The sequence below is a fragment of the Myodes glareolus genome, chromosome 15 (assembly GCF_982192425.1).
Source record: "Myodes glareolus chromosome 15, mMyoGla1.1, whole genome shotgun sequence".
Taxonomy (NCBI): Eukaryota; Metazoa; Chordata; class Mammalia; order Rodentia; family Cricetidae; genus Myodes; species Myodes glareolus.
The window spans coordinates 24442999-24457261 of NC_142040.1; the positions used below are offsets into that span (position 1 = coordinate 24442999).

Here is a 14263-nt window from a genome sequence, read left to right on the forward strand (position 1 = left end):
CAGAGTGAGGCTCGGTGCTACACTGGGATCCTGAACACCCAGTGAAGTTGCCAGTGGGCTAACAAAGACTTGCCATTGGCTTAAACCTGTGTCTGAGCAGTCTTCTCTGGTAGACACCCCACAACCGTCCGAAGAGGGTGTTGGAGCCCTGGAATTTTACGTGAGCTGCCATGTGGGTGTTGAGAACTGAATCCATGGTCCCTGCAAGAGAGCAGCAGTGAGTGCTCGTTCATAACTGCTGAGCCATCTCTCTAGCCCCAGGGAATAGTACAGGTTTTCTAACCAAAGGTTTCATTTTCTCAATCAAAATGAGAAATGTGTTCAAACAGGACGATTCAGGGTATGGGACAAAATTCAATCAAATGAAGATAGTTTAGACTTTTGCTTAAGGGAGTGTGCTGTCGAATCAAAGGCCAGGGTCATTAGCTGCGTAACCGGGAACAAATTACTCAGTTTTTCTGTATGCCTCAGTTTCCTCCTATGTCAACCGGGAGTCACATGAGTGCGCACCCAGAAGATGGTCATGAGAACTAACTTCCACAGAGACCAGCAGACTGCAGGGCACTTAGCGGCAGTCAGACACACGGACCATCATCTTACCCACGAGGATTTCTTCCCCAGTGAACCTGATAGGCTCTACTGGGGGGGTCACACTTTTGTATCAGGACCCGTCAAAGCCCATTGCGTGGCCAGCTCTCCTTACGGAAGATAACTTCACTTATTTGGACCTGTGGGAGATAGGTCTCAGCAGTCAAGAAAGGGGACAGGGTTTCTCGGTGTGCAATTGCTCACTGGACCTTTTCATGGGGCTGGAGGGGTAGCTCTTCAGATTTCCAGCTCAGCGGCCAGCCCTTTGGTAGGTAGGTATGCCGGACACAGGTTCCCACAGATTGATAAAGTAATTAAAAAGCTGGTTGCACTTAGGCATCTAAAACATAAGCAAATGCACTGGCTAGGTGGGCAGTGTTAAGACCCCAGAGTCTATTTACTTCAGCACCCGGAGGAGGGGCAGGAACAACAAAAGTAACTTTCCAAGAGTGACACCTGGGCTTGCCCTGGGGACTCCCACTTGCAAACAGATCTAGAAATGAAAACCCAGAAAAAAGAAAATCCAGCTGTTGTATCACTTCATTCATTCATGAGTAGCTGGGGCTGGAACCCAACTGTTCACAATTCTTGCCTGGTTATTAATTCATTGTTAAGTTCTACTAAAAATGATAAATGCATATAATTCAAGATTTCTTGTAATAATTTATTACAAATAAACCACGGATGTGAGGTTTGATTCTTACGTGCAACTAGAGGTAGAAAAGGGCCATTTATAAAAATAAGGGGGAGTTAAGTAAATCTATATGAAAAAGCATTCTTTGAAGTGTCTAGTAGTGAATCCTTAAAATGTTAAGTGTCGTGATTACTAAATACTTCCCAGGAATAGAAGGAGTAATTTCAGGTTTTTCAGTATGAGCTGAACCATCATGCCATTACTATTGGATGACTTTATTTCTCAGAATTTACATAAAAATGGAAGTCTTAAAAGTCAAATACTATTGCTGTGCATTTTTATTAAATATATTTCTACTACAGCATGTATTGCTTTAAAAAAGGATCATCATCCTTAAAAGGCCTGTGAACTTATTCCCCCGCCCCCAGTAGGGTGTAATCAGCAAAAGGGCCTGAGGGTAAGGGATGTGGTGAGGGAAAGGGGAGCAGAGGACGGCGCAGGCTCTCCGGGGTCAGGTTAGTTTGTCACGTAGGAAAGGTCAACGCTGGGCCGTGAGGGTTCCTTCCCTCGAGACGTAAAGGCGGGGCTGTGGGGTTTCTGCACGCTCGCCCATCTCCCTGGCGCGCTCCTGGGTGGCAGCGGGGGTCCGGAGGTGGCAAGGGGGTGGGGTGGGGTGGGGAGAGGAGAGGCCGGCGGCCCCAGGTTGGCCGAGCACCTCCGTCCCCAGCGGGAGGCCGCGGGAAGCCGCGCCCACCGGGGCGAAATTTCCCGAGGCCGGCGCCGGCCCGAAGCCCGCAGGGAGGGCTGCGCACGCGGGATGCCGCGCAGGTCGACCTTAAAGGAGCCGGCGAGTCCAGCGCGCGGCCCCCGCGGCTTAGTCGCCGCTATTCCAGGCTAAGCCAAGGTCACCCTCTAATCCAGCCCGGCCCAAGCGAGCGGGCGGAGGGCGCGCACCTGCGGGCGGCCGCGGGCCCGAGGCGGGGCGGCTCCCGAGGCCGGCGGGCGGGGGGGGATTCGTGGTGGGCGCGCCGCGGCGCCAGTGCGTCACGCCGGCGGAGGGACGGTGGGCTGCGGCCGAGCGACCGGCGACGAGGCGCGCGTCCCGGGCTCGGCGACGACCGGTGCCTCATTCATTCGCGCTCCGCCTTCGGGCCCCCGCGGCGCGGCTGAGGTGAGTGCGCGTGGCACGGCGCGGCGCGGGGCGGTGTGGGGTGGCGGACGAGGCCGAGCGGCGGGCGGCCCGCGGGGTCCCCGGGTGGCGGCGACCCCAGGTGCGCCGGCCTCCATTTTGTGTGAGGGAATGCCGCGCTCGCTCGCTCGCTCGCTCGCCTTCCCGGGGTCGCGGCGTTGGCGGCGGCTCCCGGGCCGCTCCCTCCCGCCTTCCCACCTGGAGCCCCGCGGCTCTCGGGATAGCGGGACCCGGGCGGGGTGGGGGCGGGGGCGCGAGCTCCGGGACGCCGCGCAGGTGGCTCCCTCCCGGCCCGCAGCCCTGGACTAGGAGAGACTGTATGGAATCCCGTCCCCCCCCTAGAATTCGGGTCATTGTGGTTCTGGGCCAGGGTTCGCTGCCGTCCATCATGCTGGTCTTGGAGAGGCCTGTGCCAGCGGAGATGGCGAGGATGGAGTCTCGAGTCCGGGGTGGTGTATGACTCTGGGGTCTGGATCGCGTTTACTATGATTATGGTGCTTGGGAAAGAACGATGAAACGCGTTCCTCCCTTCTGGAAATTTACGCGGGTTTCTTATCAAAAGTAGATCTTAAGGTAACCACCTGATGCAGGTCCTCTTTCCCCCTTCAGGCCGTCCTTTCCAAACCTAAATTAAATCGCTGGGAGGATTTTTGGAAGGGTTTGGGAGAGGAGGACCGCGCAGTTTAAAGATCACCTTAGAGGAAGAGTTTTAATGTAATTCTCTCAGAATTATTAATTTCTCGTTTGCCAAGATTCTTGAACATACAGTAATTCCTTGTTTAAATTCGTTTTGCAAATGGACTTCTTGAATGAGTTATACCCTAGCCTTATACCATTGCATCACAACAGGGATTAACATCTGGAGCTTTGGCTGTTGCGTAATACATACATGCGAGCCCTGGAGAGAATTCTTCTAATGGATCTGGGTTTGGTGTGCTGTCATTTTTTTTTAAAGCACATAATAGGGTGTATAGGTGTTCTCTTCAAACCATAGTTTGCTCTATGAAGTATTGACGAGAAGACTTTTAATAACCACTATGGAATAGATTAGGTTCATGTTTATCTACTTACCTTTACCTTTAACTGTTGCTCCTTTAGAATAGAGGACGGGGAGAAGGGAGCCCGAGAGGAGTTCCTTAGTTAGAAACTTCAGTACACACGATGGCAAACCGTGCCCGTCATGCATAGGAATCGAGTAGCTGCCATAGTGGATTCCTCTTCAGATTTATGAAGAGGCTCCGTTTGGTGCACCTAGATACAACCTATGCGAGTCAGTCACCTCCACACCTGTGGTCATAAATTAGATTGTATCCCTGTAGTTTTTGGTTCCGAAAGATTCATTTCTTGTTATTTCGAGACTTGAAGTCAAGTCCGAATAGCTGTGCGCGGCTTCCATCCTTTAGTAGACTGTACATCCAGGGAAGGACTTGACTCTGGTCTGGAGAAACAATACTTGATTGAATGCTTTAGAAAGTAAAAATTTCCTGCTACCCTGATTAATAAATTAAGCTTTTCAAAGCATCTAAACTGGTACCATATTAAGTGCCGTCCCCTGTAGGAAATCATGCTTCCTATTAACGGTGCCTCTTTTACAGGCAGAATTACAGAGGAGAAAGGTCCCTAAGAACTTAAGTCTGTCTCTGGTTAGGGCATTGAGTAAGCGAAGACTGTGAGCCAGGGACTCCAGGTGACCCGTTTGGACCTATTAAGGGAGATGGGGTTGACTCTCCTAGCATCTTAAACCCTGCCATCCAGCAGCTGTTTTCACTTTCACATTGATTGTTTCTGTGCAGGGCGAGTAGGTCCCCAACTCAGAACAGTTGTGTGTAATTGATGAGTTTGGAAGTGATCTATCTGGGTGTGCGGTTCATCTTGAAGGTTGCTTAGGATTTTCAGTGATTTATTTATCAGTGGATGAGATGTCAAGATGGAATTCTTTTCCGTAAGCACTCAAAGCCTGTGTGTCCTGTTAAATCAGCTGCCTACAAATGCAGAGTATTTACTTTAAAAGGGGATTTACAATGTCCAGGAACCAAGTGGTCAGTCAGGAGGTTGAAAAGTATCAGTCAAGGATGGTGTAGTAGAGATGGCTGGTTAGATACGATGTTCCATCCATGGACATGTTCCTTCCCACTCCTGAGATTTGGATTCTGTGCATACAATGGTGTGATAATTTTGTTCCAAGATGATGAACTCTACAGACAGCGTGGGTCTCTACTTTTGTTTCTTTAACTCCAGAGTTGAAGTTCTGAATTTGGTGTGCCTCATTTGTAAAAGGGTAGTCTGCGGGTCTCTCAAAGACAACATTACTTGGGTGGGTTCATGAAGGGAAAAATGATGCTTTAAGGATAGTCAGGGAAAGCTGAGAATTTGCTAAAACATCAGAAAATAATTGTTGCGGTTCAGCGCATGCCAAACCTTTTCCTGGGGCTAGAAAGATTGTTTAGTTTAGAATGTTGTTTAGTTTTAGACTTCACCAGAGATAGCTTTCATTTATTAAGGAGCCATTAGGTATCTTATCTCTTTTATGTTGTAGGATACAAAGAAACTGGCCGTTTCATTGAGTCTGTAGTTTAATGAAGCATTTTGAATTAAACCTTAAAAGTTCCTTAAAATACAAATGCACAGTTCTTTTGAAAATTTGAATTAGGAACAAATTAATTTAGTAAATGTTTCTGCTTTATTTGTAACTTTGGAAGTGGAAAAATAGTTTAATTTTACTACGGAAAATTCACCGTAGTAAGTACTTAAAACCAGACACTTGTCTAGAGGATAGAAACATAAATATGCTGTATTCAGAAATTTAGTCTTATGGATGGGACAGATGTTAAGTACTGTCCTTTCGGAAGACTGGGCATGATGCTGTGGGGCACACGAAAGAGGGCACATTGATTTTGTGTGAATGAGGGCAGAAGTGCTCTACACAATAATAATGGTTCAACTTGGTCCTGAACGATAGATGAGATTATTTTCCCAAATTATTTTTGAGATACACAGCTTGGTGTTCCTAGAGCCTGTGGGAGGATTGTGCAAAGGCCAGACAGAGGTCAGTTACTGGGAGAAAATGAGAATTGGGAGCAAGTATTGTTCTGGGTGTCCAAGGAGAAGGAAAGGTTGTAAGTGGTAGGTTGGGTCTGGCCTGTAACGTGGTCAAGAGGAGTAAGAATGAAAATGATTGAATTTAGGAGTTCACAATGGTTTTGGTAGCTGGAAAGTCAAAATATTAATAGATTGATAAGCTTAGAGCCCAATTTAGGAATTAATCAGAATGGAGGAAAAGTTGGTGAGTTTGACTTTTTTGTCTATAAATATATCATATATAAATATATTATTAGATAAAGTAATGAGCTGTACCAAAAGGGCATCATAGAGGCCAAATGACACACGTGTGTGTGCACATACACATCCACACAACCAGATTGGTTCTAGATATATCTGATGAGCTTATGTTCACACTACATAGTACTTATTTTTCAATATGATTTCACAGTGAAGGGAAAAAGCAGAAGTTTGAACTTGGACTTTGCTTTGTTGCCTATCTGTCCGACTCTTACTAAGATAGTCTCTGCAGTCCTCAGTTTCCTCAGCTGTGAAAACGTAGCTGGTTAGTTTACTTTGGCAAAGTACCTGCCATCCTTTTAGCGCCCCTGCCCCCGTAATTCCCTTCTACTTTTGTGTTTTTCATTTTTGAGACAGGGTCTTGCTGTGTAAATATATATATCTTTATCTATCTATAGGCCAGGCTGGCCTCAGACTCACAAAGATCTACGCCTCTGCCTTCTAAGTGCTGGGGATTAAAAGTGTATGCCACCATGCATGCTTCATGTCTTTTTAAGTAAAGATTCTATGTGTGAGAGGAAACACCGTGATTATCTTTTTGGGTCTGACTTACTTTGCTCAAAGTCATCATTTCCAGTTCTATCCATTTTCCTGCAAATGAGAGTTCATTCTTTATGGCTGAGTAATACCTCATTGTGCATATAGACTGCATATTCTTTACCCATTTCATTTACCTATTCATTTGGTGGGTAGCTAGTCTGATTCCGTAAATAGTCTATCTTAAATAGGACTGTCATACATAGGGGTGAATAGGTCTCTCTCTGGTATACTGACACATTCCTTTGGGTGTATATACCCAGGAATTACCGGTGTGGCAGGATGGCAGATCATATGATGGTTCTCTTGGTTTTGTTCAGGACTCTTACACTGATTTCCATAGTGGCTTCACTGGTATGTTCCCACCAGTGGTAACCCTCTGCATTCTCACCAGCGTTTCTTGTTTTCTTGGTGATACCCTTTCTGACCGCAGTGAGATGGAATCTCAGTGTAGTTTTGTTTTGCATTTCATTTATTGGCTTTATTTGTTACTTACACTTAAAAGTGGAAAACACAGCTAAATGCTCACACCTGTAATCCTAGCACTTACGAAGCTGAGACAGAAGGATGACTGAATTTGAGGCTAGCCTTGAATTCATGGTGAGTTCTAGATTAGGTTGGGCTGCAGAATTGAGATCCTTTCTCAAAAAGAAAAAAGAAAAGGAAATATGCCAATGTCAGCAAAAAGAATTGACATTTTGTTTGTCCCGATTCTTTGGTTTAACTATGTAAAAGTATTTGCTGTTAATTTGAAACCAGGAAAGTAGAGTTAAAACTAGTCTGCATATATAAAACTAGTGTGCATGCATTTTGTTTGGAGGGGCTGGAGACATCTCTGTGGTTAAGAGCATGTACTGTTCCTGTAGGTTTCTAACACTCTCTTCCAATCTCATAGTTGCCTGTAACTCCAGCTCAGGGCATCTGATGCCTCCAGCCTCTTTGGGCATCTACACATTATACACACACACACACACACACACACACACACACACACAAACTTTAAGATATATTTTTAAAAATTTTACGGGGGCTGGAGAAATGACTCAGTGTTAAGAGCACTGCCTGCCCTTCTGAAGGTCCTGAGTTCAGTTCCCAGCAACCGCATGGTGGCTCACAACCACCTGTAATGAGATCTGATGCCCTCTTCTGGATAGTTTTATGTCAACTTGACCCAATCTAAAGTCATCTGAGAGGATGGACCCTCAATTAAGAAAATGTGTGAGGGCCCAGTCCATTGTGGATGATGCCATTTCGTTGCTGGTGGTCCTGGGTTCTCTAAGAAAGCAGGTTGAGCAAACCAGGGAGAGCAGGGCAGTAAGCAGCACTCCTGTGTATTCTGCAGCAGCTCCTGCCCCCAGATTCACTCTCTCCCTGTTTGAGATCCTGTCCTGACTTCCTTCAGTGATGAACTAAGGATGTGGAGACGTAAGCCAAACAGACCCTTTCCTTCTCAGTTACTTTTGGTAATGGTGCTTTATGACAGCAACAGTAACCCTAACTAGGACAGAAATTGGTACCAGAACTATGGAATATTGTTATGACATGTGTTTTTGGGAGGATTGTGGAAGGACTTTGTAACTTTGGGCTAGAAAAGCCATTGAGTGTTCAAAGATCTATGAGCTGTTCTGTAGGAGCTTGGAAGATAAAAATGTTGAGAGCAATGCATAGGATGAAGGCCTAGCTTGTGAAGTTTCAGAGGGAAGCAAAGACTACTGGGAAATTTGTACGAAGGATCTGTGATGTCTAGTCAGCTGGAGCTGAAGAGTCGATTCTGATTAACAAGAGATCAGAACCAGTAAATTAAAATCTTTGCTTTACTGTAACAGTAAATGTTGGCCATCAGGGGCTGAAGATTAAGAAGAGACCAGCATTAGGAGTTGGAGAGACGGCTTAGTAGTTAAGAGCACTGGCTGCTCTTCCAGAGGTCCTGAGTTCAATTCCCAGTTCCCACATGGTGGCTCACAATCATTTGTGATGAGATCTTGTGCCCTCTTCTGGCCTGCAAGTGTATGTTCAGGCAGAACACTGAATGAATAATAAAAAGGAGAGATCAGCATCACTGAGGTGAAGTCTTCTGGGAAATGTTTCCTCAGAGTCAGCACACACAAACTGTGTGTGTTCCAGTGGTGGCCAAGATTGTACTTCATAATGGCAGGAGAACTTGGTAGTGTAAAAGTTACTCAGGTAGTACTGGTTTTGAAGGCATGAAGGGGTCATGGAGAACAGCACTGTTGCACCCTCTTCTGATTTCTGCAGGCGCAGGCGTGCATTTGATGCACACATATACATACTGGCACGCCCCCCCCACATACCTTGGTGTGGTTCATATTTCAGTATAGTATATCTCTCAGAGTTTTATCTTCCTGTTTTCTTTGGCAGTGGATAGTTTAAGAACTATAATGTAATTTTAGTAAATGTGATTTTCCCCCTTTAATTTAGAATAACTTATTAAGGAAAAATTTTGTATGCACTTTATTTTGTCAGTCTTTAACTTCAACTTTAAAAACAGAGCTTTATTACTTTGCTTTATTTGGGAGGTGAGGTGGACCTATGTAGACCTGTGTTCGGTAGCCATTTTCTTCAGGATTGAAACATTCCACCCTTCAGGGAAGCTCATTCAGATGAGAAGTAAATAACTCAGGCCTGGCAGTGGTGGTGCACACCTTTAATCCCAGCACTCAGGAGGCAGAGGCAGGCAGATCTCTGTGAGATCGAGGCCAACATGGTCTACAAGAGCTAGTTCCAGGACAGGCACTAAAGCTGCAGGGAAACCCTGTCGGGAGGTGGGGTGGGGGGAATAAATAACTCAGAGTAGCCTCAGGAAGTTCCTGAAGCCTATGGAATTCCCCAGTCCCCTCTTTCCACAAGCATATACGAACAGAAAAGACTGCTGTCCCTCTCAGACAAACTAAGCTGCAAAGAAAATTCCCATCTGCCATCGCGGAGCAGTCCTGAAGAAGCAGGGACCAGCCAGGCAGCCGGAAAGTAGCCCAGGCCAGCCAACTGTCTAGAAGAAACAGACCAGCTGAGCTATCTAGAAGAGGTTTGAATGAACAGAGCCACCTGGAAAGGAGTTCTCTAACCTGGTGAGCTGCCTGCAGCCTGTGCAGTGGGCTCTGGGTTCATAGCTTTTGTGAGCTGTCACTATGCTGGGGTGGGCTTTGGTGATGCGGCTGTCTTTGAGTCATTTATAGTCCTGTAACTACCCCAATAAAATTCATTGGTTCACCAATTTGGACTTTGGTAATATACATACCAAAGTATATATACAGACCTGTGCCTCTATGTACAGGGCTCCCTAACTCGGGTGAGTAGAGCAGTGTGAGTGCCTGTCACACAATTCCCTGGGGGGGGGGAGTGGTGTGTATGTGTGTTGTGTTGTATATCATGCAATACCCAGGTTAGACTCAAATTTTACTGTGGAACTGAGGATGCCTTTGAACATCTAGCTCTCCTGTATGTACTTGTGTGTCACCACATCTGCTTATACAAATGCTAAAGATGGCGCCCAGAGCTTTCTATGTGCTAGTCAAGTATCCTACTGCAGACCAGGCTGGCCTCGAACTCACAGACATCCTCCTGCCTCTCCCTCCCAAATGCTGGGATTAAAGGGTGCACCACCTCTGCCCCTTTTCTGAATTGTGAAGTAACTGTTTAAACATTCTGAATACAGTGTAGGAATCATCGAAAGTCTAAGGAAACTGCATTGCAAGATTTAAAAAATTAGCGGCTTAGGAATGATTGAGTAGTATGGTTATCGTGGTCTGTTATAATTGTGTCGTATTTAGGTACATTATGGCTTGTGCCGGCCTTTTGTTATGACCTGGGAACCTGGCCAGCAGGTTAAAAGCTTCTGTAAACTGTCTAGGTTAAGAGCCTGTCCCTGTTACTCCCAGCTGTGAGAGCGTGATCAACTTTCTTATCATTCAGACCTAAGACTCATTTGGAAAATGTATATAAAATGTCTGCTTCTTGGGTCATTTTGAGAAATAATTGAGAATTATCTCAATTGTTTGGGTTTGTGTAGGATGTTTAGCATATGCCTGGTACATGGTAAATAGCAAGTGCATTATGAGCTTAAAGATAATTATAAATGAAAATTTGAGGACATCACCCCATTGTAAATCCAGACTTTTCTTTCTTCCCAGCTTCTATTTCCAAGTAAGCTCTTATGTTTTGAAGGAAAGCAAGCAAGTATAGACAAATTACTAATTAGAAAAGACATCAGAAATCATTTGATCTGTTCTCAGTTTTTAATGTGTATGAAGAAATGGGTTCTGCTTTTCTAGAGTTTTGAGCTTGGTAGGCTAGACAAATGAGGAAAAATGAATTTCATTGCTGTATGTTATATATTACAAGAACCTGCATTTGCAGATTCAACCTTTCTCAGGTCAACAGTTTAAGAAACCTAATTGTCCCTGCATTGATCATGCGCAGACCTTTTTTTATTGTTCCCTAAACAATACAGTTTGACAATCATTTCTACAGCATTTACATTTTCAGTATTATAAGTAACCTAGAGATGGTTTAAAGTCTTCAGAAGATGTGTATAGATAATCTCCCAGTGCTGTTGGCATTTCATACAAGAAAGTTGAATACCTTTAGGCTGAGTGGGTCCTGGAACCAATCTGCTGTAGATCCTGAAGGACAACGATCTGTGCGCAAGATTCTGTTACCATCCCTTCAACTTGTCTCTTCAGTTCTAGCCGGTCTGCCCTGCCAGCTGCTGGGTTAAACTGTCTTCCTGCTCAGAGTTGCTTAATGATTTTCTGCTGATGTGTCACATCAGGCTCAGGATTCTGTCATACAGTATTTGTGGTGGTTTGAATAGGAACGGCCCTGTAGACTTGGTCATTAGGAGTAGTGCTAGTTGAGTGTGATTAGGTGTGACCTCGTGGGAGTAGATGTGGTGTGCCACTGGAGCTTTTGGTTTTCAAAAGCCGAAGGCAGGCCCACCCAGTGGCTCTCTCCGTGCTGCCTTCAGATCCAGAGCTCTTCTGTGTGCCGCCTTGCTCCCTGCCATGAGGATAATGGGCCAAACCTCTGAAGCCCCAATTAAATGCATTTTTATTATAGAGTTGCCGTGGTCATGATGTCTCTTCACAGCAGAATACTAAGCTAGTAGTCTTAGTCTGCTGTTGTCTGGTCTTGGTTTATTTTCGAACATTTCTACTCTCAGTTGCATTTATGTACATAACTGGCTTTGTAAATCCAGTTGCTTGCCTTTTTCTCTGTTTTCTGGATTCTGTCTGCACTTCTCTCCCTCATTGAGACTTTCATTCAAAGACTACTTTCAGGGAACATTTCTGCAGTTCAGTACAAATTTTCACTTAGTTACTCATTTGCTCAGATTTTTTTTTTTTTGGAAGTTTTTCAGGAAGTGTACTATCTGTAATCCTTTCCTGTGAACCTGATGTTAGTGAAAAATAATGGAATATTTTTTTTTGACGTACGTAAATAAGTCCATGTGTGTTTGCAAGAGGGCAGCAAGAACAAGTGTGTATAAAGTGAAGAGTGCAGAGGTCTGGACAGGAAAGGGAAATGCCCAGGCTGTGGTTCAGACCCCTGTGCTTCACATCTCTGTAAAGAGAGTTGTGTTCCTTAGTGCTGTGTTATCTTTGTGTCACCATGGCAGATGAGGTCATAGCTTCAGAGGAGATCTATGGCTTAGAGGTTTCAGTCTGTGGGTGCTCAGCTCCCTTGCTGTTGGGCCTGCCATGAGACAGTGCATCTTTGGTGAGCAAAGCCGCTTGGGCAACAGAAAGGGAAGCTAAAGTCCGTTATTTCCTTCTGGGGCATGCATGCTTTTAGAGACTTAACTTTCTACTAGTGTAGACCAGGCTGGGCTTGAACTCACTGAGATTGGCCTGCCTCTTCTCCTGAGTTCAGGGGTTAAAGGTGTGCACCACAGTTACCCAGCCAGGGGTTAGTCATTTAGTGTTTGTGTTCTGTATTCAGCGCCTTTCAAACCTCTTTGGATCTCATTTCAACCACATGAATCCTGCTTTGCTTCAATCACAGACCCCCAAATTCACATTCTGCCTTTGTTAGGGGTAGGTTGTAGACACGGCCTGTACCAAATACATTCAAGAGAGGCTCTTTTGCCAATGTTTATGCTTTTTATTTTTAAAAATTCTGTGTTGTCTATATGAGTGGATTAGTCCTCGTGGATTATGGGTCAGACTGATTATAATTTATTTGCCTGTAGGACTTTTCTGTTTTAAGATACAACTTAATTTTTTTTTTTTTTGATTTGGTGTCTTAGTGTTGCTCAGGCTGGCCTCAAACTCCCGAGTTTAAGGAATCCTTCTGCTTCAGCCTTCCTAGTAACTAAGATCGCAGGTAGCCATACTGAGCCCAGAACAGATACAAGCCTTTGAATACACGCTCAGCAGCTAACCATAGTTTATTTCTGTCCCAACAGAGGTCCTTTCCCTCTACATGTTCAGATCTTCAGTATTTGCCAAGGTCACACTACTAAATTCTGTCAGTTTGGCTCCAGGGCACATGATATTAACAGTGTAGACTCAATGACATTCAGAATGTCAGTACTTTCATGTTTAAATGTCTCCTTAGTGCCAAGTATCTTCTAGAACATGAAGAGAGGGCTAAACTTTTAGTTACAATATTTAAAACATTTTGAAAAGAGTATGTTTAAGACTTTCTTGATAGAAAGTCGTAAGGTCCTTAACACCTATGGCTTTAGAGATGGTGCAACATTGTCATTGAAAGACCAGCTATTGACTGAAGTCAGTTACCTCTGTTGCTTACTGATTGTATGCCCTTGAAAAAGAAATGGTGTTTTTAGTCTCTTTATCTGTCAAATGAATACGAGGTATCCACGTTAGGGTTTGCAGTACAACTATTGCAGAGAGCAATGCAAATCTTTAGAACTGTGTTTATTTAAGATCCTACACCTATAAACTTAGAGGCAGTCCTTACCCACATGTAAGCAGATCTTTTACAGGGAGCAAAAGGGGCTTGGAGAACACTGCCAAAGAAAAAGAGTTGAGATGATCTCTCTACAGGGCTTGTGTTGGTTAGGGATGGGAGCTGGGGAGAAAAGGGAGGCGTAAAGAATCATAAGGTTAGAGACTGGCTTTCTGTGGAGATGAGAGCATTGCTGATTGGTGCCTAGAACTCTAACCTACTCTTGAAGATAACATAATTGTGAGTTAGGGCAGGGTCATGACTTGGATTGTTTTCTCAGAATTTTCCACCTCAAATGTTTGCACTTTGATTTGGGATCTGCCCCTTAGAAGCCCCCAAACAGCTGCAGAAACCTGTGGAAATCATGTAATACTTATAAAAATGGATACAGAAATATGCCCCTCTGCTTTTAAGTTACAGTTGATTAGCAATAATCAACATTAAGTAGAGGAGAAATGACAGTGATAGGGTCTTTTGTTCCTACTCTGCTTTTCCGTAGTGTCTTAAGAACATTCATTCTTTCCCATAGTTTTATAAATCTGGGAAAAGGGCGAAAAGATGAGAAGTAGAGCAGTGTCTGGGGCTGATGGGTATCTTGAAGCTCTTCTGTGAGAGGTCTGCTTATGTTTCTGTACAGCTTGGCCAGGATTCCAGAGCACACACACCATTTGTTTAATTTGTAAATTAATTTGGACAATTTTTACACTTCACTGACCACTCTGTCAGTTTTTTGATGAGTAGTTGGCTTATGGCTGCATTAAGCTTTCTCAGTCATGTAGAATCTATTTAGGCCTTTGGTTCATCTCATGGGCAGACCTAAAGTACTTGACAGAATTTGACCTGACAGCTTTACAGTTACATAACACTGAACAGAAGCTTGAAAACAAGAGGGAGAATAGGAGACTTATCATAACATCCTCCCTCTCTCCCAGACCTCACACCTTCCCTTGCTTTTGTAAGCTGGGCAGAACCACTAATATGCTATGTAGTTCTACGTCAGCCGCTAAAAACCTAATTTAGATGTTTAAAGGTCTTTAGGACTAGCC

The 14263-nt window shown here is 44.6% G+C and overlaps 1 protein-coding gene across 2 annotated transcripts in view; it reads left to right on the forward strand.

The window, feature by feature from the left end:
• The first annotated feature begins 1653 nt into the window (after positions 1-1653).
• Fam169a (family with sequence similarity 169 member A) overlaps positions 1654-14263 on the forward strand; it is a 61563-nt gene continuing 48953 nt past the window's right edge. Inside the window, exon 1 of one of the 2 annotated variants that reach the window (XM_085676828.2) lies at positions 1654-1737. The gene's annotated coding sequence lies outside the window, so the exon portion shown is untranslated. Of the gene's footprint in view, positions 1738-2287; positions 2394-14263 lie in introns of those variants that run through there. The other variant, XM_085676827.2, reaches the window with a different exon arrangement.